Genomic DNA, 23,504 nt, shown 5'->3' on the forward strand with positions numbered 1-23,504 from the left:
GACTGATCATTTGGGCAACCAGGCAGCGACCAAGGGCCCAGAGTAGTAGAGGGCCCAGTGCCTCCCCCACCTGATCCAGCATCTCCCATTTGTTTTTTTCTTGGCCCAGCATCTCCTCTCTTCCTAACCCATCATGGCTGCAGTGCCTGTACAGGAGCAGAAAACAGGCTTTGGAATCTGGAGCACAAGCACTGTGCAAGCATCTGTTGGTCTCACCCTCTCTGGCGCACACTTCCTACTGCTGTGGGGGCAGGACCAACAGAGCCTTGCAGAGCGCTTGCATGCCAGGATCCATGGCCTATTTTTACCACCTGTGCATGCCAGCATCCACACAGTTGGATAGAAAAGGTCAGTTGTCTATGTGTAGGTTCTCAAGGCACTGCCGCAGCTGCAGTTGGAGGAGCATGAGGAGGTGGCCTCACATGAGTTGGGCGTCCTTCACCTGCTCTATGAGACTGATCTGGCTGACACTCACAAACTGCTTGATGTCATGGCCAATGAGAAGACTATGTGGAACTGGGCAAGACCCAGGATTAGCACCTGCAGCTCCAGATTTTCCCTTCTATTCTGTGTTCATCCACCCTAGATGACTTCTTGATCAGGCTGCTGTCATTTCCTCTATTTCTAAATGCATAGCCTATCATCCCATCTATCTAAGACTTCCATCTCAGAAACTCCTATTATTTGCCAACCCTAGTCCTAACCTCCTGTTCTATCACCCCTCTATCCTAGATTCTCATCTCATAACCCTGGAAACTCTTATAGTCCCTACCCTACCCAACCCTTTCTAATTCCTTGTTCTATTCAACTTTGGCTTATCCAGCTGCATCCTAGACACCTATGATCTTCACCACTCATCTTCTCATCTCACAGTATCCTAGAGACTTTTATCACCTCATCCTATGCAAAACTTTATTATGTTTCCCTAAGGTTCATGATTCTAGATTCTTATACCAGCTCAATTTATCATCTTAAATTCTCCTTTTCTATCTTACCTTTATTGTCCTCTCCTGGTTCAGCTGTGATAGGCTAACAGTTTTCCACCAGTAGTTTGTCAGCTGTGCTCCATTCTATGGGGACTTCTGGTCAACACAGTGAATATTCCCTATTCTATTCTTGCACTTTCATAATAGCCTACTGGGCTTAGTGATCCCAAACCAATTATTTGAACCCTGTTCCCACCATATTATACTAACTGCACAACTTTACTGGCCTTTTATTTTCTCCTCCTGTACTCTTCAGTGATTTGAAGAATCAGTACAGACTTGTGGGGATTTGTTTGTTTTTCTACTGAGGATTCTGATACATGGGATGAAGAATAAAGACTAGCAAAAACATAGACTAAAAGGCCAAGAATGCCAGAGATATCCGTGGAATGCCCAACAAATCATGACAGAACCCATCCATCTTCAGTGGCCCACTGCTCCTTTGATATTACTTTCTTTGCTGTTGGAACTACAGTAATCCTAAATAATGAGTGCAGGGCCTACAGAATCTGTCTCTCCTTTGTAAATCCTCACTGGAGTATTTGTTTTGAAATTTGGCTTCCTATCAGGGTAAATACTATGGAAATAAAGGTTAACAAGAAGTAAAATAAGATTATATTAAGCAAGGAATTGCACTGGCAGAAAATCCTAGTGAATCCTAAAATTTATTACAATGGTAGGGGAAAGCAAAACTGGGATAGTGGATCGGGTTTGATATCTTAGAGTGAGACAGTAAGATTATTTCTGGTTGTGAGTTTAAAAAGTGTCTCTGTTAAATCATTTTGGGGCCCTTTTACTAAACCACGTAAAGAACATAAGAATAGCCATACTGGGTCAGACCAGTGATAAATCTAGCCCAGTATCCTGCTTCCAATAGTGGCCAATCCAGGTCAGAAATACCTGGGAGAAACCCAATTAGTAGCAACATTCCATGCTATCAATCCTGCGGCAAGCAGTGGCTTTCCCCATGTCCACCTCAATAGCAGACTAAGGACTTTTCCACCAGGAACTTGTTCAAATCTTTTTAAAACTCAGATACTTTAACCGCTGTTACCACATCCTCCAGCCATAGGCGGTCGGTGGCCCAACTGTTTGGGGAGGCTAAAGGGGGCGGGGTTAGGGGTGGGGTCAGGGATGGAGCTTAAATCCATAATTGTCTGATAACATGCAGAAAAAATAAATAAATAAAAATAAAAGTCACAATTAATACCTTTTATTAAATTTAGATATTAGATATGTATCATATGTCAAAGAATAAAGTGGTTGCTCAAAGCATATTCTAACCACAATCGCTAAACTGCAAAACACTATGCACAACTTTGTCCAAAAACACACTCAGAACCTTACTGTACCATAAATATTACACTGGGCAGACCTAATACATCAATATACCACCCATACGGAAAATGCAGACTGTCAACAATATGAAACAAGGGATCATATCATCACAATTCTCATGTAGAGCCACAAAACACCCTAATTCATATTTAATGTGGGATAAAATGCCATAAATAAGTAAATAAAAATAAACTTTTAATGTTGAGCACCTGATTCTCAAAGTGGACATATTCCAAACACTATAATGAAAATAAAATGATTTTTTCTGCCTTTGTTGTCTGGTGACTTTTTCTGATCATGCTGGCCCAGTATCCGTTCTGCTGCTATCTGTCCTCAGTGCAGGTCAGGAAGTCATCCTCGTTAAATATCTCCCTGGCAACCTAGGACACCTCTAGCCAACCCCCCTCTGCTTTCCCAGCAGTAAGGTAAACAAACCATAAACCAATTTCTACAACTGCTAGAGGGCTTTCACTGCAGCTCCTGCTGTGAGGATGGAGGTAAATCAACAATTTAATCCCCTTAGAGCAGCTGGACTCCACAGCTGATCCATTCTGCTGCAGCAGGGGGGAGGCTTAGCCTCTCCAAGCCTCTTATACCGGGCGCCTATGCCTCCAGCAATGTGTTCCAGAGCTTAACTATTATTGGAATGAAAAAGTATTTCCTCCTATCTGTTTTAAAAGTATTTCCATGTAATTTCATTGAGTGTCCCCTGGTCTTTGTCCTTTTTGAAAGAGTGAAAAATCAATTCCCTTTTACTCATTCTACAACACTCAGGATTTTGCAGACCTCAATCATATCCCCTCTCAGCCATCTCTTTTCTAAGCTGAACAGCCCTAACTTCTTTAGCTTTTCCTCATATGGGAGGAGTTCCATCCCCTTTATCATTTTGGTCGCTCTTCTTTGAACCTTTTCTAATTCCGCTATATCTTTTTTGAGCTACAGTGACCATAATTGCATGCAATATTGAAGGTGAGGGCGCAGAATGGAGTGATAAAGAGGCATTATAATATTCTTGGTCTTATTTTGCATCCCTTTACTAATAATTCCTAGCATCCTGTTTGCCTTTTTGGCCACTGTCACACACTGGGCAGAAGATTTCAGCGTATTGTCTACAATGACACCTAGATTTTTTTTTGAGTGCTGACTCCTAAGGTGGACCCTAGCATCAGGTAACTATGATTCAGATTATTCTTCCCAATGCGCATCACTTTGCATTTATCCACATTAAATTTCAGCTGCCATTTGGATGCCCAGTGTTCAAGCCTCCCATAGACTTGTTACTGTAAAGTCTATGATATCTTGAAGTATAACCTTGGCACACCAATCACACCTGAAGTCTCTATTATTTTTCTGAAGTCTCTTTTATTTGAATAAATCACAGATAATTTACTCACAGTCAGATGTTCAGAAGTGCTGCTCCAGGGCACAGAGACTCCGTAATCTGAGAGCTGGAGGTGGAGATCTGAGGAGAAGTAGCTTTATTGCAGGTGAGAAATAGTTAAGCAGATAGAAGTGGTTCAAAGCTGGGTGACTGGAATGTGCGATTTCTTGTTAGGGAGGAGATATTTTCAAGGTAAAAAACCAAGTTCGTTGCAGGGAGTTTCAGCAGGACAGAGCTGTCTGGGCCACGATGGTGCATGCTCCATGTCTATAGCAAGATGGTGAAATGCCTCATGGCTGAAGGGACAAAGAGGTCTTGAAGCCTCACACAGGCTCAGGGAGGAGAAAGTCAGGACCAATAGGGACAGAGTCTGCCACCGGGTGGCAAGGGAGGTGCTAGAGGACAGCCCTCGATTGGAGGGAAAGGTCATACCTGGCAGACCTCTCACGACAGAGATCGTAAGAATGACCAGGAAATGATAGCAGGAAGACAAAAGAGCCAAGCTTGGCTGAGAGAGAGAGGAGGTCTGGGCAGCCTCACAACCAGTGGTAACAGTTCTTATACAGCCAAGCAAGCGTGGCTGCATTGCCTGTGAACTACATTAAACACAATGCCTTGCTCACGTATCTTTGCAGAGAGAGAACTGCAGCAATGATAGTCCTTAGAAATGAGAATAACAGTAAAGGCATTACATACATTTTAGAATCACATTATAAACTAGTGCAAGGCTGTCAGAGGACAGAACACTCCCCGCCTGGTATCGGTAGATACCAATATCATTATTATCACAATTTATCAAATTAATAACATGCAAAGTCCATTATTTGTATTCAGGCTGTCCAACGGCTGTCCCAGGCTTTGAACAAACAGTCACAAACTCTGGAACAACGTGGACCCTTGGCCTATTGTCGTTGAGCGGCAGCAGGAGGCAAAACCTCCCAAGAAGGACTGGACTAACAAGCGTGGCTTGGCTGGAACCAGATGCTGGGACGGACTTGGCTTAGCAGGAACAGGATTCAGGATGCTGGAACAGGGTTCAGGATACTCAAACAAGCTGGATGGGAACAGGATTCAGGATGCTGGAACAAGGTTCAGGATACTCGAACAAACTGGATGGGAACAGGATTCAGGATGCTGGAACAAGGTTGGCAGGAACAGTATGTTATTGCACAACAGTGCTAACTCCCAGGACTCAAGAAACAACAAACTTATGCATGAAAAGTCAGCACTGTAAATACACCATGCCCTAAAACACCGATACACTATCTAGTGAAAAAAATAAACAAACAGGACTGCAACAAGATCTCTACACAGGCTCTACATGCTAGCAGAATACCACTCCTTGGTCACACACATAGAAAACACCGACCCTCAACAAATATAAAACGAGGGACCATCCATCAGTAATAGAGATATGAAGACAAAAAACTGAACTGGAAACCTCAGGAAGTTGGACTCTGCCCACAGCATTAATAGAGAAATAAAAACTCGAATGCAAAATACCAGAAATATGCATTTCTAAAAGCTAACATATTCAAGTTAATACATTCAGAATAAAATACTTTTTTCTAACTTTGTTGTCTTATTTTTCTATTCTCTTTGGTCCCAATGTCTGTTTTCTGCTTTTCTTTGTTTTTCCCATCTTTTCAGGGTCTCCTGTCTATTTGATATTTATTCTCTCTCCATGTCCTCCATACATCTTCCCTTTGTGCTCCGGTTCACTCCCTCCATGTTCAGCTTCTGCCCTCTCAACATCCCTATCCTCCTCTATATTCATCGCATTTCCTTCCACCCTATGTCCATAACCCTTTTCTTGTAATCAGCATTGCCCCTCTGTGTCCCTAGCTTCCCTGTATCCAACATTACCCCTGTGTATTCTTATTCCCTTTCTGTCCAACATTGCCTCTGTGTGTCCCTATTCCCACTCTGTCCAGCATTGCCCCTCTGTGTCCCTGTTCCTATGCTCCCTCCATGCCCAGCATCTCTTCTCTGTCTCCCTGTCCCCTTCCTCCCACCTGTGGGACCAGTATCATTCATCCTGTCTTCCTTCCTGCTGCCAAAAATGAACTCTACTATAGTTGCACTTAATTTTTGAAAGGGCGACTATAATAAAATGAGGAAATGGTTAAAAAGAAGCTAAAAGGATCAGCTGCAAAGGTTAGGACACGAACAGACTCATTTTCAAAAGAGAAAAACATCCAAAAAAGTGACATAAGTTTGCATTTGGACGTTTTTCTCACAAAAACGTCCAAATCAGTATTTTCAAAACCTCTTTTTAGACGTTTTTCTCTGTAGTCCATCAGACGTCCATCCAAATCTCAAGGGGGCATGCCGGGGGTGTGCTCAAGGCGGGACTTGGGCATTCCTAGGACTTAGAGATGTTTTTCAGCCATAATGGAAAAAAACAAAAACGTCCAGGACTAAAACTTAGATGTTTTCAGCTAGACCTGTTTTTATAAGAAGTAGCTGTAGTGGGAATTGAACCTCCTTCCTCAAGATCAAGGTCTACTGCACTGACCACTAGACTACTCCTCTACTCTGCACAAGAGGTGCCCCAAATGACCAGACGACCACTGGAGGGAATTAATGGATCACCTCCCCTTACTCCCCCAGTGGTCACTATCCCCCTCCCACCCCAAAAATGTGATTAGAAATATTACTTGCCAGCCTCAATGCCAGCCTCAGATGTTATACTCAGGTCCATTAGAATAGCATGCAGGTCCCTGGAGTAGTCTAGTAGTTTGCAGCGCACTGCAGACAGGTGCACCCAGGCTTCTACCTCCCCCTACTTGTTACACTTGTGGAAAAAACTGTGAGCCCTGCAAAACCCACCAGAAATCCACAGTACCCACGTATTGGTGCTCCCTTCACCTGTAAGGGCTATGATAGTGGTGTGCAGTTGGGGGTAGTGGGTTTTGGGGGGGCTCAACAGACAAGGTAAGGGAGCAATGGTGAGATGTGTACCTGGGAGCACTTTATAAAATCCACTGCAGTGCCCCCAAGGATGCCCTATTGCTTTCATGAGATGTCACTTTTCCACTATTCTACCGATGCCAAGCTTTCTAATTTTTTTATAACATCTGAGCCTTGTGTCTATTGTTTATCAGTAGATTTGGAATTTGAATTCAGATCTATAGGTGAAATGGAGTTCTCATTACATATATCTAAAGACTAGAGTGCTATTTTTCCATACTTCATAGCAAGAGTGTACATTTCCTAATTACCAGTCCCAATGCAACTGAAGCTTTTACCTCCTCAGTGCATGTAAATGGTTTCATCCCTGTGTGGATTATCTGATGCTGTGTGAGGGTTTCTTTCCAACCAAAGATTTTACCACACTCAGGACATGAAAATGGTTTCACTCCTGTGTGTATTCTCTGGTGCATTGTGATGTTTACCTTCTGACCAAAGCTTTTACCAGACTCTATACATGCAAATGGTTTCTCTCCCATGTCTATTTTCTGATGCACTTTGAGATTTACATTACAACCAAAGCTTTTACCACACTTAGAACATGTGAATGGTTTCACTCTATTGTAGCTTTTTCTTGTGTATTTTGTACATTTTTTTTGTTACATTTGTACCCCGCGCTTTCCCACTCATGGCAGGCTCAATGCGGCTTACATATACAGGTACTTATTTGTACCTGGGGCAATGGAGGGTTAAGTGACTTGCCCAGAGTCACAAGGAGCTGCCTGTGCCTGAAGTGGGAATCGAACTCAGTTCCCTAGTTCCCCAGGACCAGAGTCCACCACCCTAATCACTAGGCCACTCCTCCACTCCATTTGGATGTTTTTTGTTTGAAAATGGACCAAAAAATTAAACATCCAAATCATAAAACGTTTTTCCAAACAGCATTTAGAAAAGGAAAAGATAGACGGAGGTTTCTTTTGTAGAAAATGACCTTTCCTTTTACAAAACACGTCCAAATTCAGACTTAGACATCATATCCAAAAATGCCCCTTGTGCATTTGACTTGCCCAAAGTCACAAGGAGCTGCAGTGGGAATCAAAACAATGTTGCCAGGATCAAAGCACTCTGCACTAACCACTAAGCCACACCTCCTCTATTTTGAATGTTTTGCATTTGGATGTTTTTTGTTTGAAAATGTACCAAAAAATAAAACGTCCATATCACAAAACGTCCAAAATACAAAATGTCCATAGTATTTTCGAAAAAAAAAGATAGACCTTCTTTCCTGTTCTGGATTTGGACGTTTTGTGTAAAACATCCAAATTCAGACTTAGACGTCATATCGAAAATGCCCCTCTAAATCAGGCGTGGACTTTGTTCAAAAATACCATCTTGGAAGCCCAAACCAGATGCATTCCACGTATTTACAAAGGAAGAAAGAAAAGAAAACAACAGCCAACATGGATTTAGTGAAGGGAAATCTTTCCTCACCAATCTATTACATTATTTTGAAGGGGTGAACAGACATGTGGATAAAGGTTTTCTAAAGGCGTTTGACAAAGTACCTCATGAAAGACTCCAGAGAAAATTGGAGTCATGGGATAGGAGGTAGAGTCCTACGTTGATTAAAACTGGTTAAAAGATAGAAAACAGAAAGTAGGGTTAGATGGTCAGTTTTCTCAATGGATAAGGGTAGATAGTGGGGTTCCCCAGGGGTCTGTGCTGGGACTGCTGCTTTTTAACACATTTATAAATGATCTAGAGATTGGAGTAACTAGTGCTGACAACACAAAGTTATTAAAAGTTGTTAAATCGCAAGAGGATTGTGAAAAATTATAAGAGGACCTGACGAGACTGGGAGACTGGGAGTCTAAATGGCAGATGACGTTTAATGTGAGCAAGTGCAAAGTGATGCATGTGGGAAAGAGGAACCTAAACTATAGCTATCAGGCTTATTTTCGAAAGAGAAGGGGGCCCATCTTTCGACACAAATCGGGAGATGGGCGTTCTTCTCTCAGGGTCGCCCAAATCGGCATAATTGAAAGCCGATTTTGGGCGTCCTCAACTGCTTCCCATCGTGGGGATGACCAAAGTTCCCGGGGGCGTGTCAGAGGCGTAGCGAAGGCAGGACTGGGGCGTGCCTAACAGATGGGCGTCATCCAGTGATAATGGAAAAAAGAAGGGCGTCCCTGATGAGCACTTGGCCGACTTTACTTGGTCTATTTTTTCTTACAACCAAGCCTCAAAAAGGTGCCCGAACTGACCAGATGACCACCGGAGAGAATTGCGGATGACTTCCCCTGACTCCACCAGCGGTGACTAACCCCCTTCCACCCTGAGAGAAACAGCTTTAAAAACTTTTTTTTGCCAGCCTCAAATATCATGCTCAGGTCCCTGGGGGGGGGGGGGGAGGTGTGTGTATGTCAGCAGAGGCATAGCGAAGGCGTGGCCATCCTTCTTTCAAACATTTTGGACGTCCTGAACTGCCCCACCCCCCCAAGGGATGGCAAAATTTCAAGGGAGTGGAGTGGAGGAATGGCCTAGTGGTTAGAGCACTGGTCTTGCAATCCAGAGGTGGCCAGTTCAAAGCTCAATGCTACTACTTGTGATCCAAAATCGAAATAAATAAAGGGGATGTCAGAGGCACAGCAAAGACATGGACATCCTTCTCACAGAAACATCCACATCTTGGACATCCTCAACTGCCTGTGGAGGCATAGCAAAGGACATCCCTGACAATTTATTTAAGGTTGTAGACAGCTATTATACACACAGCTTGTTTGCGTGTATGAAGCCGTCTTTGGCATGTGCATTGCAGCCACGCATAACGCTTGGCTGCTCTGCACTGGCTTCCCCTCCTTAGGAAGGAAATCATGTGCAAATGTGCTAACAGCAAGCAGCTCATTTGCATGCAATTTCCTTCATGCACGCCCGTTCCGTTCCAAATCGCTAAGGGATCGGTAAGGGAAGAGCTTTTTCCGTTCAGTTAGTGCATTAGTTAGTCCACTGCTTTGCACCCTAGGGTGCCCGGTTGGTGTCTTGGTATGTCAGAGGGACCAGTGCACTACGAATGCTGGCTCCTTCCATGACCAAATGGCTTGGATTTGGTCATTTCTGAGATGGGAGTCCTCGGTTTCCATTATCGCCGAAAATCGGGGACGACCATCTCTAAGGATGACCATCTCTAAGGTTGACCTAAATTTCGCGATTTTGGGTGTCCCTGACCATATTATCGAAACAAAAGATGAGAGACCAGACTCTTGCTTGTATTTCCCCTCCCCCCAAGGCCTATAAATGTGTCTGTTGTTTATCTGTTCCCATTGCTATCGCCCCATCAGTATGTTGTTGCCAGGGTTGTCTTTGTGGGGGGGACCCTTGCCCAATTCATTGTTTTGGGGTGAGTTTTTTTTTTTTGGCTTGTGCACAAAAAAACCCAGAATTATGAATGGAAGATGGGTAAGGGGGTCCTGTTGGGGTAGGGGGTTGGCAACAGGATCCAGGTCTGCCCTTTTCAACCCCCTCCCCAGCCATATATGTGTTGTTGCTCTGGTTGCTTTAAGGTGGGGGAGGGCTGTGGGGAACCCCTGCTCCATTCACAGTTCTGGGTTTTTATGGATTGTGCACACAAAAAAATAAATAAATAAAACAGAACTATGAGGGGGACCCTCCGTCCAGTTATAGTTTGTGCACCGAAAATCAGGACTATGAATAGAACAAGGCTGAATTTGTGTGTCCAATATATAAACTGTAAATCCTCATGTTTCCCAGATTGAGGATCTAAAGAAACGGACACAACATTTGAGGAGGCATGAGAGGGAGTGACTGGAGGCAGTGTGTGTGACTCTCGAGAACACAACTGGTATTATGTGGGACTGGTTGTCATGAGCAGATGTTCACCCCTTTGGGTGGGGGTGGGGGGGTATGTGCTTGATATGACATTTTAAAACTTTTAACACTGTTCGTGTGATCGCTGTATGATAAATGTGCTTTGAATTTTTTTTTATTTCTTTTTTGCGACCGTACCTCGAATATTGTGTTCAATTCTGGTCACCACATCTCAAAAAAAAAATAGTAGAATTAGAAAAGGTGCAGAGAAGGGCAATGAAAATGATAAAGGGGATAGGATGACTTCCCTATGAGGAAAGGCTAAAGTGGCTAGGGCTCTTAAGCTTGGCGAAAAGGCGGCTGAGGGGAGATATGATAGAGGTCTATAAAATAATGAGTGGAGTGGAACGGGTAAACGTGAAGCATCTGTTTACTCTTTCCAAAAATACTAGGACTAGGAGGCATGCAATTAAGCTACAAAGTAGTAAATTTAAAACGAATCAGAGAAAAAAAAGTTTTCTTCACTCAATGTGTAATTAAACTCTGGAATTCGTTACCAGAGAATGTGGTAAAGACGGTTAGCTTAGCGGGGTTTTAAAAAGGTTTGGATGGCTTCCTAAAGGATAAGTCCATAGACCAGTACTAAAATGCACTTGGGGAAATCCACTGCTTATTTCTGGGATAAACAGCATAAAATGTTTTGTACTTTTTTGGGATCTTGCCAGGTATTTGGGACCTGGATTGACCACTGTTAGAAACAGGATGCTGGACTTGATGGACATTTGGTCTGTCCCAGTATAGCAATACTTATGTACTTTGCTTTCCTTTTCTAGAGCCGAGTGACTGTTCCTCAGAAGAGGAGGGCACTGCTCCCATCCCAGCCGTTCAGCCGTTCCCCACCATTGCCAGCTGCAAAATGTTGGTGAGTTTTGTGCAGCCAACTATTATTCCTTATGTGAACTGTTTCTCTATTAGGTCATTGTCTTTTTTTCTATCACAGTTGAGGTAGCCAACACATCCACCTCCTCCCTCTTCCTCCTCCCCTGTGCATCTGCCAAAGAGCCACGCGGCCGAGATACAAATGCATGGTGGGTATTGTGAATGACATGGAGTGCTATACAGGTTGTGCTTTTACAGATGATAATAGTGATACTTCGTGTCTTTCAGATACATCTTTGGAGGAGGAGGAGGAGGAGTACCGGCACCTTTTTTTCTACAAAAAAAGCACTGCTGCCACCTATGCCCATCCTCACAAGCACCCCCACCACTCATCTCACTCCCCCACCTCCACCCCACATCTATCCTATCATCGCCCATATATTATATCCCGGGCCCCTCCAGCATGTGGATGTGATGGACGATCTGCTCCAACAGAACAGGACACTGTTAAAATATATTGCTTCTCACTTCGCTCCTGCTGTGCCACCCCCCTGAAACTCGACTTCTCTAACCCTTCCACCACTCATCCTCCCTCCCTCTGCTCTCTCCCCCTTTTGTATATAGTTTGACACAGTTACAAGGAAATATGATTTTGTATAAAGAAACCTGAAGATTTATTTTTGCGAACATGCTAGTACATACAGTTTTGGGTTGTGTACAGTTTTCAATAGTGTGTAAGACTGGCAGTATGTCCAATAGCCTAAAACAGAAAAAAATAAAATTAATTGAGACCCTTCAGCACACACGCAGAAATACACACACCTATCCACTCACCTCTACCAGAACAAAGAACAATGAGGATAGCACGTACAAGTACAATGCAACCACGCACAAAGCCAATGCAATAAACACAAAGACAGAGACCTGCATGCAGAACTACAGGCCGTTAAATAGCCTCTGTATTTTATGGTGTTTTTTTTTCAGCAGTATTACATAAGTACATAAGTAATGCCACACTGGGAAAAGACCAAGGGTCCATCGAGCCCAGCATCCTGTCCACGACAGTGGCCAATCCAGGCCAAGGGCACCTGGCAAGCTTCCCAAATGTACAAACATTCTATACATGTTATTCCTGGAATTGTGGATTTTTCCCAAGTCCATTTAGTAGCGGTTTATGGACTTGTCCTTTAGGAAACCGTCTAACCCCTTTTTAAACTCTGCCAAGCTAACCGCCTTCACTACGTTCTCCAGCAACGAATTCCAGAGTTCAATTATGCGTTGGGTGAAGAAATATTTTCTCCGATTTGTTTTAAATTTACTACACTGTAGTTTCATCGCATGCCCCCTAGTCCTAGTATTTTTGGAAAGCGTGAATAGACACTTCACATCCACCTGTTCCACTCCACTCATTATTTTATATACCTCTATCATGTCTCCCCTCAGCCGTCTCTTCTCCAAGCTGAAAAGCCCTAGCCTCCTTAGTCTTTCTTCATAGGGAAGTCGTCTCATCCCCGCTATCATTTTAGTCGCCCTACACTGCACCTTTTCCAATTCCACTATATCTTTCTTGAGATGCGGCGACCAGAATTGAACACAATACTCAAGGTGCGGTCGCACCATGGAGCGATATAACGGCATTATATATATAATTATTCTTTATTAATTTTTAAATTTACAAGACATACTCATAAATGGAAATACAGCAGGAATTACAGAGGTTAGAATGAAACATTTCAAATTATTGGTATTTAATCTCTTTTAAACAAACAAGAACTTTTGTAATAAGAAGGTAAATAAAAATATTGCTTTCTTAGACCACCAATTAACTAAGATAGGGGGTGGAGAAAATAGATGAGAAGATCAAATTAAGCATTTAAAAAAGGTATATGGCCTGGTCCAAAAACCAGCATAATCTTCTATTTCCTTAATTCCTTTACACATACTATCTAGACAGTTTTTTACTTTCTATAAACGCTTTAAGCTGATCTGGTTCATAAAACATATATTTATTTCCCAAGTATTTTATGCTGCATTTACAGGGGTATGCCAACAGAAAATTTGCTCCCATAGATTTAACCTCTTCTCTATATGCAAGAAAAATTTTTCTACGATCTTGTGTAGTTCTTGTCACGTCAGGGAAAATCCATATCTTTTGTCCACAAAATAGCTTTTGAGAATTTTTAAAATAAAGTTTCATCAGTGCGTTTAAATCTTGCTCAAAAACAAAAGATATCAAAAGTGTCCTTCGAGTAGAAACTTCTGATAAGGAGTCCTCCAATAATGCCGAAATATCCTGAAGATTCAGCTCTGAAATTTGGTTATTTTCTATTTGGTTCACCTTGGATTGCTTGGTTTCAGGGAGGTAATAAATTTTATTAATCGGTGGTATTACCGATTGAGGATAAGCCAATACTTCACTCAAGTATTTTTTAAAGAAATCCAATGGTGAGATCCCAATAGCTATTGGAAAATTTAGCACCCTCAAATTTAAACGTCTGTTATAATTCTCTATCTGTTCCAATATTGAAGCCATTTTAATTTTATCTACTATCAGTGTTTCTGTAACCTTTTTAAGAGATTTAATTTCCGTTTGCGTCTGTGAATTTTGAACCAAAGATTCTTGTTTGACATTCTCGAGCACTTGAGTTAAAGAGTCTATTTTATTCACCATTGCAGCAGTATCTTGGGATGTTTTGTTAACTGCTTTAGTTAGATTTTGAATGGCTGCCCAGATAGTGTGTAAAGTTACCACTTGGGGAGCAGCGAGCTCCAAGTTCGTCTCCACTGATTCCTGGGGCTTGGCACCGCCGTCTGAGGCCCTCCGGTCACCGCCTTCCGATTCCGTTGAGTCCTCATCGCCAACCCGGAGGAGTGCAGGGCAAAGCGGCGGATTAAGTTCCGGTGGAGATAAAGATGTTTCAGTCCCTCGTGGAAACGCCGCTCCTCCGGTCGCTCCAATCATGGGATCCCTTTCACCGGTTTCAGCTGGGGTGCTTGAGAGATATCGCAGGAGGGTTTGCTGAGTGGGGGTAGGAACAAGGGCTGGCTGCGGTAAGCCCTTAACCACCCCCTTTCTCTTTGTATGCGGCATTAGGCGAAATTTCTCTCCAGGAAAATGAAAGAGAGCAGCAAACGATCCGCAATGCCTCAAGCACGGGCCGCCATCTTGACTCCACCCCCACCCTCCCTGCGCCATAACGGCATTATAACATCCTCACACCTGTTTTCCATACCTTTCCTAATAATACCCAACATTCTATTCGCTTTCCGAGCCGCAGCAGCACACTGAGCAGAAGGTTTCAGTGTATTATCGACAACAACACCCAGATCCCTTTCTTGGTCCGCAACTCCTAACGTGGAACTTTGCATGACGTAGCTATAATTCGGGTTCTTTTTTCCCACATGCATCACCTTGCACTTGCTCACATTAAACGTCATCTGCCATCTAGCCGCCCAGTCTCCCAGTCTCGTAAGGTTCTTCTGTCATTTTTCACAATCCTGTCGCGAGTTAACGACTTTGAATAACTTTGTGTCATCAGCAAATTTAATTACCTCGCTAGTTACTCCCATCTCTAAATCATTTATAAATATATTAAAAAGCAGCGGTCCTAGCACAGACCCCTGAGGAACCCCACTAACTACCCTTCTCCATTGTGAATACTGGCCATTTAACCCCACTCTCTGTTTCCTATCCTTCAACCAGTTTTTAATCCATAATAGGACATTTCCTCCTATCCCATGACCCTCCAATTTCCTCTGTAGCCTTTCATGAGGTACCTTGTCAAACGCCTTTTGAAAATCCAGATACACAATATCATCCGGCTCCCCTTTGTCCACATGTTTGTTTACTCCTTCAAAGAACTGAAGTAAATTGGTCAGGCAAGATTTCCCCACACAAAAGCCGTGCTGACTCGGTCTCAGTAATCCATGTCCTTGGATGTGCTCTGTAATTTTGTTTTTAATAATAGCCTCTACCATTTTGCCCGGCAAAGACGTCAGACTCACCAGTCTATAATTTCCCGGATCTCCCCTGGAACCTTTTTTAAAAATGGGCATTACATTGGCCACCCTCCAATCTTCCGACACACTTTATGGCACACTGACGTGCTGTATGTACAATAACATGCAACACCCACTGCACATGCGCAGGACAAGTGCGTTGTTCTGGGCTTATATCAATGTGAGAAAGAAGTACGCATGCATTCCAGCTGCTTTGCATTTTGATTAGCTCAGCACCATTACAACACACATATATTTGCATATCATTAGCTCTGAGTATTGGCACACTGTTGTTCAGCGCTAGTACAGCAGTATAAAGCACCCACATTTCTCTGTAGCACAGGAGTTCTGAACATCTTGGCCTTATTCTTCTGGTGGGTGAGAAATTCCAGTCTGCAGATGCCTGCTGGGATAATAGAGAAAAAGAAAGAAGCCCAGCATATAGCAAGGGCTTACAATATTCCTTGTGGGGTGAGGGGTGGGGGGGGGGAGGAGAAGTAAAGAGAAGGATACAGATGGTGGGTAGAGAGTTAATTTTCAACCCAAGGTGAGCAAATTTCTGCCTTTGGTTCACTTCACTTTATCTTGTCAAAGAATAGAGGAAATAGCCACATTCCAGACATTACCAGTGAATATAAACACATTCTGTGCAAGACTGCGTGGGGGGGGGGGGGGGGAGAACAGAGAAAAGACAAAAACTGTACAAACAGCCATCTGTCCATAGTCCTTCTGCCAACTGCAGAATGCCTAGTGTTATCTGTAAGAGACCCACAAAATGTTGTATCTCTCATTCTCTTGAATCTTCTACCCTATGGAACACTAGTGAATTGGATTGATTAGTTGTCATTTTGAATACTGTCAGGCTATTAGGGAAAATAATGCAACAAAAAATATAATTACCTTACATAAAGGGTCATATTTCATGAACATGCATAGTTCTTTTTAACCTTCATTCCACAATGCACATTCTCAACTTTCTTTTTTTTGCATGAAATTTTATTGAATTTAGTAAACATAAAGTCCATAGTCAACAATATAAACATATTTTGGTAATACTTTAGAAGAAAAGGGGGGAAGAAAAGGAGAAACATAACAATATAAACTAAAAAGTAATGATTCATATAAGTAATAACTGATTAGCCCATAATATTGATGTTATTCAAAGGTAAAATCTAGAAAGAGAAAGTATGCACATGAAAGACATAGGGAAAGAAGAACAAGAGGAAGTAACAAAATTGTTAATTGCTTACTAAATGAAGGATGTATTAGGATGAGGTAGTGTGACATATTAAAAGGATTTTAGGTATGTTTCTAATTGAGACCAGACTTGAAGTTTTCTCCCTTTAACACCAGTGATTTCAGCAGACAGAATTTCTAATTTGTGATAATACAATACAGAATGCCAAAATAAATGTGAGTTACGTAATGTTATATCCTTCCAATTCGCCAGTATAAGTCTCTGAGCAATAGTAATTAAAATATCTATTAATTGTTGGTGATGAGCAGGCAGTTTTGTTGTGATAGCTGCTGATTTGAATATAACTATTTTGGCTGAGAGAGGGATATTAAAATGAAAATTACACTTAATTGTAGCCCATACAGAAGTTCAAAAAGACTATAAAAGGGGACAATCATAAATCATTAGGAGTAGAGTTCCAATTTGCAATTTACAGTGCCAACAGTTATTAGAAGATATCAGACCTGCAGAATGCAGTTTCCTAGGTGTCCAATTTGTCTTATGATAAAAGAAAAATATTGATTAAAGAATGCTGGCCGAGAAGAGTGGTTTGAGTATCATCTTTGAAATGTGATTTTGAGTTAAGTACATAAGTAATGCCATACTGGGAAAAGACCAAGGGTCCATCGAGCCCAGCATCTTGTCCACGACAGCGGCCAATCCAGGCCAAGGGCACCTGGCAAGCTTCCCAAAAGTACAAACATTCTATACATGTTATTCCTGGGATTTTGGATTTTTCCAAGTCCGTTTAGTAGCGGTTTATGGACTTGTCCTTTAGGAAACCGTCCAACCCCTTTTTAAACTCTGCTAAGCTAACCGCCTTCACCACATTTTCCGGCAATGAATTCCAGAGTTTAATTACACGTTGGGTGAAGAAAAATTTTCTCCGATTTGTTTTAAATTTACTACACTGTAGTTTAATCGCATGCCCCCTAGTCCTAGTATTTTTGGAAAGCGTGAACAAACGCTTCACATCCACCTGTTCCACTCCACTCATTATTTTATATACCTCTATCATGTCTCCCCTCAGCCGTCTCTTCTCCAAGCTGAATAGCCCTAGCCTCCTTAGTCTTTCTTCATAGGGAAGTCGTCCCATCCCCGCTATCATTTTAGTCGCCCTTCGCGACTAAAAGACCAGTTTCTTTTTCCCAGAAATCTGTTATAGAGTCATTAGCCTTGTAGAGAGGTAAAACAGCAGGTCAAAAGTGCAGCTTATATACCCTGGGTCTGCATATAGCTTGAAACAAAATGGTGAGATAGATTGTTGAAGAAAACCAACAACAACTCACTATCTTATTGGCTGACAAGTTTGCCAGCCACCAGCTAGACACAGGCACTGATGTACTATTAGGAACAGCAAGAAGAAAAATACATACAGCTATAGTATATACTATATATCTTCTCATGCTGTTATAAGAGGGTAGGGAGATGTCATGAAGAAAACAAAAAATATAGTGGAGCTTTACTTTGGGGGGTACAGGGAATTATCTTGGAGGCCCTTTCTGGAGGAGACAGGGAGTACGCATGAAAGAGAGTAAGGTGTTTCTGGAGGGGATAGGAAGATGTTTTGAAGAGTACAGGAAGGGACAAAGACATATGAATGGGGGAAAGAGCTGTATTGGAGGCTATCCCTGAAGAAGATGGAGATAAGTCTTAAAAGGGGGGGGGAGAGAAACTTGCCTCAAGGCTAAAACTCACAGTAACAACTTTTTCAGGTACATCAGAAGCAGAAAGCCTGCAAGAGAATCCGTGGGACCATTACATCATGGAAGGAGGAAAAGGGGCATTCAGGGAGGATAAGGCCATAGTGGAGAAACTGAATGAATTCTTTGCTTCGGTCTATACGGAAGAAGATGTAAGAGATCTGCCTGTACCGGAAATAGTTTTCAAGGGTGATGATGCGCCCGCTCGGTCTGCAACAAACTTTCCTTCACCCACGATCTCTTCATCTCCCATTCCCTTCAACTGCTTGCCCTAACTGAAACCTGGCCAACCCCTGACGACTCTGCCTCAATCGCGGCCCTATGCCACGGAGGTTATCTTTTCTCCCATTCACCCCGCCCAGTTGGCCGCGGTGGCGGCGTCAGGCTACTACTTTTGTCCTCCTGCAGTTTTCAACCTCTCCTACCTCAGTCTCACTGCTTCTCATCCTTTGAAGTTCACGCCATCCATCTATTCCACCCGCTGCCACTCAGAGTTGCAGTCATTTACCGCCCCCCTGATAAGTCCCTCCCTTCCTTCCTTGCCGACTTCGATGCCTGGCTCTCCGTTTTTCTTGAGCCCTCATCCCCATCCTTCATTCTTGGTGACTTCAACATACACACTGATAACCCATCCGACTCATACGCTTCTCAGTTCCTCACTCTAACCTCCTCCTTCAACCTCCAACTGAGCTCCACCACCCCTACTCACCAATCTGGCCACTGTCTTGATCTCGTCCTCTCTTCTACTGCTCCACCTCCAATTCCGGCGCATCAGCTCTTCCTCTCTCTGACCATCACCTGATCACATTCACACTTCATCACCCTCCCCCTCAATCTCGCCCAACACTAACTACTACTTCCAGGAATCTCCAGGCTGTTGACCCCCCCACCTTATCCTCTAGTATCTCTGGTCTCCTCCCTTCCATCATGTCCTCCGAGTCTGTTGACAAAGCTGTCTCCACTTACAATGCCACTCTCTCCTCTGCTCTAGACACCCTTGCACCGTCCATCTCCCATCCCACAAGGCGTACCAATCCCCAGCCCTGGCTGACCCCTTGCACCCGATACCTTTGCTCCTGCGCCCGTTCGGCTGAACGCCTCTGGAGGAAATCTCGCACCCATACTGATTTCATTCACTACAAATTCATGCTATCCTCTTTCCAGTCCTCCCTATTCCACGCCAAACAGGACTCTTACACCCAATTGACTAATTCCCTCAGCTCTAACCCTCGTCATCTCTTCTCCATCCTCAACTCCCTCCTCAAAGTGCCCTCCGCTCCCACCCCCCCCCCCCCCCCACTCTCTCCCCAATCTCTAGCCGACTACTTCCGCGACAAGGTCCAGAAGATCAACCTCGAATTCACCACCAAATCTTCTCCTCCTCTCATCCTATAACCCACTCTCTGAACCAACCAACCAACCCAGCCTCCTTCTCCTCTTTTCCTGATATCACCGAAGAGGAAACCGCCCATCTCCTCTCCTCCTCGAAATCCACCACCTGTTCCTCAGACCCCATCCCCACCAACTTACTTAACACCATCTCTCCCACTATCACCCCCCCCCCCCCCCATCTGTCATATCCTCGACCTCTCACTCTCCACTGCAACTGTCCCGGACACCTTCAAGCATGCTGTGGTCACACCACTCCTCAAAAAACCATCACTTGACCCTACCTGTCCCTCCAACTACCGCCCCATTTCCCTCCTACCCTTCCTCTCCAAGATTCTTGAATGCGCCGTTCACAGCCACTGCCTTGATTTTCTCTCCTCTCATGCCATCCTCGATCCGCTTCAATCCGGCTTTCACCCCCTACACTCAACAGAAATGGCACTATCTAAAGTCTGCAATAACCTGTTCCTCGCCAAATCCAAAGGTCACTACTCCATCCTCATCCTCCTAGACCTATCCGCCGCTTTTGACACTGTCAATCACAACCTACTTCTTGACACACTGTCCTCTTTTGGGTTCCAGGGCTCTGTCCTCTCCTGGTTCTCCTCTTATCTCTAGCACAAATAGAGAGGGTACAACAGCATACACAACAAGCATACAGAAAAAAGCAACACTGGGCCTTTAAGACTGGGACACTTGAAATTCTTTATTGATGACCCAACACGGGCCGTGTTTCGGTGTTAGACAACGCCTGCCTCAGGGGTATGACAACATAAAAACAAATGTGTGTATATATATATATATATATATATATATATATATATATATATATAAACACAACCACATAGATATTAAAATATATACATACATACAAGCATATAATCAAAATACATTAAAAAGAGCTTTTCTTTGGTGAGATTCATCTTTTTTTATGATCTTTTATCACTATACCAACCAGATAATTGTTTAACTTCCTTATGATATGACTATATCTCTCCCTAGGTATTACTATATATAAACAAGTTTTTTGTCTGTCAATCATATAAGTTATTAAATCTTCACCTACACTACCCACCAATAATGATGTTTTGAACATATGGACAAATAGCCTAATATTTATTTGATGTTATTTATATATTTTATATGTGTTATTATCTAAATTTATTATATTTATTACTATCTTCACACATCATGTGTTCTTAAAATAAGGTATCAATATTATATCTACTTTTTAATGTATTTTGATTATATGCGTATATGTATGTATCAGTGGCGTACCTAGGGTAGTTGACACCCGGGGCCGGTCATTTTTTAAACCCCCCCACCCCCCCCCCAAAAAAAAAAATCCCCAGAATAGGCATGCGAGAATACAAAACACTCAGGACCTATGAGCAATTCTACCATACCATAAGCAGTCATTCTACGAGTCACACAAGGAAAAGGAAAGCATCTTAAACACTACAGTTCGCACTAGAACATCAATTCACCTATTGTAAAACAAAACCAGACAGAATAGTACAGATCGTAGATCCTGCACAGTCAATGCCAACTGAAAGCCATGTCTTTTTCACAAACACAGATACACCCTAATCCACTATAGAATAAGTAATCATAAAATTTCTATTTAGACAAAATTAAACTGAACCCCCAATGCCAGACTCTGCATACATGCAACACCACAGAAACAGGAAACTGTCCCCTAGTACTGTGCAAAAATATAAAGACAGCAGATGTAAATTTGAAAAAAAACTAACAAGTACCAATTTGTTTACAAATTAACAAATAGAAATAAAACAAATATAGAAAGTAAAATAATACCATTTTATTGGACTAATACATTTAGCTTTCAGAGGCCAAAACCTCCGTCCTTGGGGTCAGTACAGTATAGTGCTGTTACAGTATCCTATCCTGACCTGAGGAAGGGGTTTTGTTCTCCGAAAGTTAGTCAAAATGTATTAAAATTAGTCCAATAAAAAGATTACCTTATTTACATGTTCTATTATAAACATTTAACACATCTACAATACTTTATCCTAAAGCAAAAAAAATAAAAAATATATTTTATTTACAGTTTGTTGTCTCTGGTTTCTGCTTTCCTCATCTTCTTTTCACCGTCTTCCTTCCATCCAGCATCTGTCTTCACTCTCTCTCTCTCTCATCCAGTGTCTGCCCTCTCTGCCGTCCCTTCCATCCACTGCCTGCCCTTTCTCTCTGCCCCTTCAATCCACCATTTGCCCTCCCTCTCCCATCCATCCAGGGTCTGCCCTCCCTCTCGCTCCCCCTTCCATCTAGGATCTGTCCCCTCTCTCTCTCTGCCCCTTTTTTCAGCCCCCAGTTCCAGCCCCCTTCTCCCCTCTGAACACCCCCCACCCCAGTCCCCTTCTCCCCTCCCCTTCTCCTGTCTGTGACCCCCACCCCAGTCCTCTTCTCCCTCTGAACACCCCCACCCCAGTCCCCTTCTTCCCCCCCCTTCTCCTGTCTGAGACCCCCACCTAGTCCCCTTCTCCCCTCCCCCCTCCCCTGTCTGAGACCCCCACCCCAGTCCCATTCTCCCCTCCCCGTCTCCCATCTGAGATCCCCAACCCAGTCCCTTCTCCCCTCCCCCTCCCCTCTGAGATCCCCAACCCAGTCTCCTTCTGCCCTCCCCCTGCCCTGTCTGAGATCCCTACCCCATTCCCCTTCTCCCCTCCCCTTTTCCCCCCTGAACACCCCCACCCCAATCCCCTTCTCCCCTCCCCTTCTCCCGTCTGAGACCCCACCCCAGTCCCCTTCTCCCCTCCCCTTTTCCCCTCTGAACACCCCCACCCCAGTCCCCTTCTCCCCTCCCCTTCCCTTCTCAGACAGGGGAGGGGGAGGGGAGAAGGGGACTGGAGTGGGGATCTCAGACGGAGAAGGGAAGGGGAGGGGAGAAGGGGACTGGGGTGGGGGTCTCAGATGGGAGAAGGGAAGGGGTGGGGAGAAGGGGACTGGGGTGGGGTGTTCAGAGGGGAGAAGGGGAGGGGAGAAGGGGACTGGGGTGGGGATCTCAGATGGGAGACGGGGAGGGGAGAAGGGGACTGGGGTGGGGGTCTGAGATCCCCAATCCAGTCCCCTTCTCCCCCCCCCCTCCCCTGTCTGAGACCCCCATCCCAGTCCCCTTCTCCCCTCCCCTTTTCCCCTCTGAACACCCCCACCCCAGTCCCCTTCTCCCGTCTGAGACCCCCACCCCAGTCCCCTTCTCCCCTCCCCCTCCCCTGTCTGAGACCCCCACCCCAGTCCCCTCCCCTCCCCTTTTCCCCTCTGAACACCCCCACCCCAGTCCCCTTCTCCCCTCCCCGTCTGAGACCCCCACCCCAGTCCCCTTCTCCTCTCCCCTTTTCCCCTCTGAACACCCCCACCCCAGTCCCCTTCTCCCCTCCCCTTCTCCCGTCTGAGATCCCCACTCCAGTCCCCTTCTCCCCTCCCCTGTCTGACCCCCACCCAGTCCCCTTCTCCCCTCCCCTGTCTGAGATCCACACCCCAGTCCCCTTCTCCCCTCCCCTTTTCCCCTCTGAACACCCCCACCCGAGTCCCTTTCGCCCCTCTCCTTCCCCACCTCAGTCCCGTTCTCACTACTGTCTGAATCGGCGAAGCAGCATCGCAGGCAGCGCCTCGTCTGCCCTGCTGCTTGTAAAAAAATCAAATCTCCTTCTCCTTGTCGACGTCGACTCGGGCCTTCCAATCAATCACTATGTCCTGCCCGGCGCCCGCCATCGCGGAAGTTACCTTGAGGAGGGCGGGACATAGTGATTGATTGGAAGGCCCGAGTCGATGTGAAGACGTCAAGACGAGGAGAAGGAGAAATTTGATTTTTTCACAAGCAGGGTAGACGAGGC

This window comes from Microcaecilia unicolor, chromosome 10, assembly GCF_901765095.1.
Source record: "Microcaecilia unicolor chromosome 10, aMicUni1.1, whole genome shotgun sequence".
In the NCBI taxonomy this organism is placed as follows: domain Eukaryota; kingdom Metazoa; phylum Chordata; class Amphibia; order Gymnophiona; family Siphonopidae; genus Microcaecilia; species Microcaecilia unicolor.